The sequence below is a fragment of the Apium graveolens genome, chromosome 6 (genome assembly GCF_009905375.1).
Source record: "Apium graveolens cultivar Ventura chromosome 6, ASM990537v1, whole genome shotgun sequence".
In the NCBI taxonomy this organism is placed as follows: Eukaryota; Viridiplantae; Streptophyta; class Magnoliopsida; order Apiales; family Apiaceae; genus Apium; species Apium graveolens.
Genome location: NC_133652.1, coordinates 76,988,187 through 76,995,902, shown reverse-complemented (window position 1 = coordinate 76,995,902; position 7,716 = coordinate 76,988,187).

Here is a 7,716-nt window from a genome sequence, read left to right as displayed (position 1 = left end):
TAAGGAAGAAATATGCACTTGTGATGGTGGATGACTACTCAAGATACACATGGGTAGGATTTATGCATTCTAAGGATGAGACTCCACACATCATAATTGAAAACATCAAGAAGATCGAGAAGCAGGCTAAAGATCAAAACTGTGTGAAAAGATTGAGGAGAGACAGTGACACAAAATTCAGAAATGCAACCTTAACTGAATTCTGCAAAGACAAAGGCATTGTTCCAGAATTCTCAGCTGCTAGAACACCTCAGCAAAATGGGGTAGTTAAGAGAAAGAATAGAACACTAGTAGAGGCTGCTAGAATAATACTGCAGGATTCCAAACTACCAACAAGTTTTTGGGAAGAAGCTGTCAACACTGTATGCTACACTCAAAACAGATATTTTATTAACAAGAATCTTGGCAAATCACCCTACTCAATCTTTTCTAAAAGAAAGCCTACTATAACGACTCGGGTATTTTTGAATTATTTAAATAGGTAATTATGGAAATATTAATTAAATAAAATATGTGTCTTGGTTTCGGTAGCAGTATGTGGATATATACTATTTGTCTGTGATTTATTGGTGTAAGAGATTTGAATGTGTAGTTAAAGATTGAGTTATATTGTTCTGTTTTATATTTAAAGGTGATTTTATTACAATTTTAAAGGGTTAAATATCAAAGTGGTCACTCAACTGAATACCATATATCAGTTTCATCATCAAACTTAACGGGGTATCATTTGAATCACTAAAGTCATAATAAATATCAAATGAATACCTCAAAATAGGTGCTCGAGAATTAAAAATTATTTTATGGAGTTTTTATACATGTCTCTAAAATTGGTTTTATGATTTTATAATTTCAATAAATATTTTTGGGATTTTACAAAATTTAGATATCAATATTTTATCAATTATTTAGCCCTGTATGATTTTCTGATTGTATTTATTCGTAAAATCTGTATTTAATTCCCGAATCCTTAAAAAAAATTATGAAACTCATATTTATTTAAATTTGAAATATTTCGGGAATTTTAAAATTATTTTGGGAATTTTCGGGATTAATTGTACTCGTGCGTTGATTCGTTTAATCGATAAATGCGGGTATATCGTGTGATTCAAAAATGTTTTAAAAATCATAAAAAAATCTATTTTATTGGTTTTGATTTATTCCGGGAATTCTAAATTTTTTTATTATTATCGATGAATTCGTGTATACTATATGAGTCGTTAAATTGGTAAAGCAGTGTTAAATTGGGGCTTTCAGTTATAAAAGGTAGACGTGTCTCTTAATTTAGACATGTGGCAGCTGTTTACACATCGATTTTCAGATAAACTCAACTGTTCTCATCTTTTTTTTTATCAATTCATCTCTTAATTCCCTAGAGTCTCTCTATTCTCTTGTCTTCCTCTCACTCCTTCTCTGTCCTTCTTTTTCTTTTCCTCCCGTTCCCACTCAGTTTCTCCGGTGAGCCGCCGTTTCCTGTTTCCGATTGGCTTTGTGTGGCTTTGTTCGGGTTCGGTTGTTTGTATATATACACATGTGTGTATATATCTGTTGTGCTGTGTATGCTTAAGTGTGTGTGTGTGATTGAGTGTGTGTTCGTGCATGAGTAAGTGTGTGTGTAATATGTGTTCGTGTGTGTAGCAGCTTGCTGTGTTGTTGATTCCGGTTACTTCCGGCTGATTATTGTATTTCTTTCCGGCCGATTAGGCCCTGTTTGTGCTACTGCGGTCATTTCTTTTAGTATTCCGGTTGCCGCCGGTTTGTTCCGGTGAGGCGGCCGACGTGGACAGCGCGTAGGCGCGTGGTTCTGCGGCTGTGAGATTTATTGGTTCCTGGTTTATTAGTTCTGTGGAGATGTTGATTAATTTAATTGGATGATTTTCTGCAGGGAATTATTTGATGGAATTTTGTGAAATAAAATAAATTATGTGCGAAAAATATTAGTTTAATCGGTAAAGATTCGCGTTGGAAATCCGACTTATACGGGTACCCGCGAATTTTTACAGCCGTCCGCAATGAATTTCGACGAGCAGACGGTGGACGGTGATGAATTTATTCTGAGTCCTAATTTTATAAAACAAATAAAATGAGTCGTGTAATTAGTTTTGTATGTGATTTGATAACTGTTGCAATTGTTGTGTTTGGGATTTGACGTCGATTGATGTTTCGACGGGTAGGCTGATAAACAAAGGGGACGCTGTCCGATTTCCGGAAAATCGAACTACGGAAATACGGGAGCGTATCCGAGGATTATCGGGACGTCGAGCGAGTATAAATAGATACATATACGTATGTTTTATACAAAACCTGATTGTATGTTGTGTTGTATGTTTTGTCCAAAACAGAGTAACCCTAATTTCGTAAAATGACGAGTATACGTTTTTTCTAAAAATGAACACTGGATCGATTTCGAGAATGTGAACCCTAATTGTTGTCTGTGTTATTCTAATATGAATAATTACGAGTCGGGTTTAAAAATCGTTGGGTAAGAATTAGTATCGAGGATATGTCAAGCATACCTAGACGTCTAACGTAGGGTATTTCGACCCTGTAGGTTATAGTCGGGAACACTGAAAGTGGATGATGGACTAAAGATAACCTAGCAATCAGTCGACAAGCTCAGTAGAGTTTCAACAGAAAATCTTGAGTGTCGAAGTCGAATCCAATGGGATCTAGTGGTTAGACGTTAAAGCCTGAGCGATAGAGTCGGCTCAGAATTGATCAGTAATAGTCGTAAAGCCTATAAGGCAAGTATTTCTAAACTTTTCTTCAAGATATATTACCAATATTTTTGAATTGTTTCATAACATGTGGCTATTATTAAACATAACTCCTGTTTTATAATGCAAGTGCTTTGAACTATTTAACCTTGTACCCTGATTTTCGTGATTTTGAGCCATAAGCCTTACTTTTTGTAAATCATCCTTTGTTGATCCTCAGACACCAAACCATACAGATATGATACTACTCCCCGAATGTTTAACTACCAAACACCAAACACTGGAAGAAAATTGTTTAAAAACACAGAAACTTTTATACTCCAACCATTCTTTATAACATTAAAGAACTATACCTTGAAAAATCAGTATTCGTCCAATACCTGATCATTTTTCAGACTGAAAACCGTTTCTTATACATACCTTGATATACCTTTGAGATATCCATGAGTTTCTTTATGTTTTTATTCAAGTGTTTAACCATCATGGATTATGATCTTGTTTATCGAATTATATTGTTTATCATATTGAACTGCTTTAGAATTGGATAGTTTTTTTATATATGTGGACCAGATTCGTGGTCAGACCATATCAATGGTCAAGTTAGGCCAATGTGTGCCTTGGATCCAGTAATTAGAGCAGTGTTGTGTGCTTTTCTCGGGGTTAGTGCGTGACTGATCAACAGCCTAACCTTGGTTTTAAAACTTAAAATGAATATCCAATTCAAACGATTATTAATAATAAACTTGATTCTTCTGAATCATTCCATTTGAATATTGCTTAACCTCAGTTATCACTGTTATGACTTGCTGAGCTAGTTAGCTCACTCTTGCGAAACTTTTTATATTTTTTATAGTTAAAAAGGATATGGATGATAGAGAAGTTCCTCAGTCCAAAGTACGGGCTAAGGCTCCAGTTTGAGTTGGATCAAGCTGGCAGGAGCTTCATGCATTGGAGAGATAGTACGATTGTAAGAAAAACTTTATTATCAATTGTAAGTTAATCAGTCGGGATTTGGTGCGATGTAATAAATTAAGGTTGTGGCTTGTTTTCATACTTTAACCTGTTGTGATCCGTGGTTTTGTGAAGCAGGGTCATTATAAATAATATTTCTTATACAGGTATATGTATATTGTGTGTGGTGTGGACCCCAAACTTCTGACCCGGGTTTAGAGGGCGCCACAGGTTGGTATCAGAGCTACAGGTTATAAGTCACTGAAACAAGCCTAGATTGTCGAGATTGGGTAAAGGGTTAGGATTAGGAATAGGAAATAGAAAGATAAGACATTGTGAGGTTGAGTGCGACTGTATAGTAGGTCTCCGACACGGTTCGTGTTGTGATTCGGGATTCTTAGCTTGCGACGTGATTTCCAGATAACGACAATGGCAGATCCTGATTTCCCTATATCATTTAATCATTTGGAGCTTTCTGTTCAAGGATCGTCATCTTCTCTCGGATTTGATTTGCACCTTATTCCTCCATCAGTATTAATGATATTACCTTCTGTTATGACAGTTGCACCTTTTTAAGCTATTCCACGCTATTCTACCACCTCTTGTTTTGAAATTACCTATTTAAGAACCTCCATTAGTTTATTCCTATTATACTGGACATTCGGTTGCGAGAGTATCTCTTCAGTTTACCCTACACCCTGTTCTATACCCCCAGTTTAGAACTTGTCCTATGAAGCAATTGTACCTACGAGGGTGGATTCGGGTGTTACATTAAATGGTGAGTATTTGAGATATAAATAAAGGTGAGAAGAAGTTTAGATAAAGATTTAAGTGTTCCGGAGGATAGTTGCTACCCGATTAAATGAGGCCACTAGTGAATAGACCACCCGTGATTAGCTTGTGGGATGGACTAGAGGAGTTTTGAAAGAGTTAGAGAGAAAAGTATAGATCTGGAATTTTTGTAGAATTAAATGATGGTGCTATGATAAATGCGATATGTAAAGTAGTGATGTGATGTGATATGAGCAAATTTTGGTTCTATAAAAATAGACTTGTTGACTATTGGATAGTCTGTTCCCCTTAACGATTGCAAAGTTGATGAGGGAAGTATTACCAGTATGGGAGCTTTGATGTGAAGCTACGAATAAGGTAACATGCAACGACAACTGAAGTTTTTGTCGATTAAGGAAGGCAAATGAATTCGATAAAGGAAAAAAGGTAGATCGAAGTGAACGGACCTGTATGTGATTGTTTCTTTAATTTGATACCTTGTTATAGGTCGGAAGGACAACAATCAACTCGTACAGTAAGGACAACCAGATTTGTGATTTTCAAAATTTTTAACAAGTTTTCGGAAAATATTTTCCTTACAAAATTTCTAAAAGCCTTTTTGAATAAAATAAGTTTTAACCATTGGTTGTCAAGTTACTACTTGAGTTTCTTTTTTGTTAAAAGACCCGGAGTGCCTGGAAGGATACTTATTTCCGACTTAGCATTGTTAATTCAGAGAACCAAGTAACCCACGATTATGAAGGAGTTGATTATTCCTAACAATAAGATGCACATATTGTTTGACAAAATTTACAACAGAATCAGCGTACGGAGTAACTATACATTCGATTACTAGGACTATCAGAGTTCGAAGAATTTATTGATTTAACAGAAGCTGGAGCATGATCGAAGAAGATTGGGAAGATTTCCAAATCTTTCCAAAAGAAGAATATTATTAACAAAAGGATCGTTATGTTGAATGATTCACGGTTATTCTAAATTAAAAAAAGAGGAAACTCGAAGTTATCTGGTGGGAATGCCATTATGATCGAATTATTAAAGTATTATACGTGTAGGTGTGATGTTAGAGACGCAAGACTTAACAAGTCAGAATCTATCATAATGTTTAATGTGCGAAGATATTTTAGCATACTCTCTGAAGTTGTTATATGACACAATTGGGATATGATCGAACAAGCTCGAATGAGGAACACAAGTGGAACATGGATGGTGACCAATGGTATCGTTCTTGTCTTCAATATTACAACGTATATTCCTTTTTGATTCTTTAATAAGTATGAACCTCTTTTCTTAAATAAACTCTTTGCTATGATATCAAAAAGGAGGGTATTATATTCCTTTCAAATTTAAATTGTTCCCCTCAAGTTTTGCTCTCTGATTGGGATGAACAGTGTTATGATGAGACGCTTTGTCGGGATGACGAAGAGTCGGGTGGGACGCCACCTAATCATGTGCTGTATGTCATATGGTACGAAAGACTGGCCATCTTAAGTACCAATGTGGTTATCTCATTCATATTCAAATCCTTATTTCTTCTTTCTTTTCAACTTTAATTTTTATTGAATTTTGAATCCTTCTAGTCGTTCCGTTGTACTGTCGTTCTTTACAAGAGGTTTTCAAACAGAAATCAACGTATCTTGAATCAAGCGGACGAAGTTCCATCTACATCTTATGCATGGGAAGGAAATAAGGGTACCTGGCGAGGATTGCAAATCACTAGCCCCAGTGAAGAATCCACTAAGAGTCAAGGGAATCTACTCCAATAAGGGATACATTTTCGAGAACGAGAATATACGATTTTCCTGTGAAATATGTTATTCAGAATATGGGCGTGATGATATGGATGATTAGGGTGAATACCTTATGCGTTAAAGTATTAAAAGATGTGAGAGAAACTTAATTGTTTATCTCTCAAGGTTTTGTTGATAAGATAAATTACCCTATTGAATTGATAAGATTAGGATCAAAGGATTAACAAGTTCAGAACGTGAAATTGTTGAACAAGTGAGTACCAATGGTGAAATTGAAATTCCTGGAAATAAGTGTGAAGAATTGATATCATGGAAGATGAGAGGATTTGATATTATTCTAAGGAATGGATTAACTATTAAAGCGTGATGTCCAGACAGACCGTCGTGATGAAAAGATAATTCTGAGGATGCCAAATGAGAAGGTGATGAGGTTCAAAAGAGGAAAAAAGGTAAAGAATTTATTAATGATGATTACGGTGATCAAGATATGAGCATTATGGTGATTATGGGATACATAAAAGTCAGAAGTAAACAAAATTTGAAGATTTAATGGCAATTAAGGAGTTTCAAGATATGTTTTTAGATGAGTTATCAACATTTCTTCCCAATAGAGAAAGGAAGCTCGCGATTGACTTAGCGCCTGAGACGAAGCCAGTGACTACGACCTTACCCAAAATGGCACCAGTTGAAATGAGGAAGTTAGCAGAAGAGATGTTCGAAGAAGAAGCGATTAGACCCATCATATCCTATAAGGTGCACCATTACTAATTGTTAATAAGAAAATGGAATTATGAGATTATGCGTCGACTAGCGAAAGTTCAACAAGTTTACTATCAAAAGCATGTATCTGTTACCTTGACCCAATGATTTATTTGATCAAATGAAGGAAGCAAAGTACTTTTATAAGACTGATTTAAGACTTGGTATTTCACCAATTGAAGATTAAACCTATGGATGTATCAAAGATAATATTTAGAACTAGGTATTGTTCTCGTATTGTTATTTGGATCAACCAATATACCGGTAATATTTGAACTTGATGGACAGAAACTTTAAGGAATATCTGGATAAGCTGTAGTGTAACACTTAAAGTCAACGGAGAACCATGCAAAGCATTTAAGGATAACTGGGAAGTTGGAGAAGAAAGAAGTTGTATGAAATATAGTTCTTAGCATAAATAGTCAATGTGGAGAAGATCAAAGGAGATCCAGCAGAAATTAAAGTTACTATGAATAAAAATAGATCAGAAACATTAACAAAAGTAAAAAGTTTTATCAGGGGCCGGTTACTATCGAAAATTTGTGCAAGATTTCTTAAAAGTTGCAATATTTTGGACGAAGCTAACCAGGAAAAGCAAGAAGTTTATATGAAATAGAGAAGGGTGAAGAAAGTTTTACGGAGATGAATGAAAAAATGGTTACAGCACCTGCTCTATCACTTTGAAGGTATCAAGGAGATTTGGTAATTTATAGTGATGCTTCTTATAAGGGAGTAGGATGTGTGTGGAT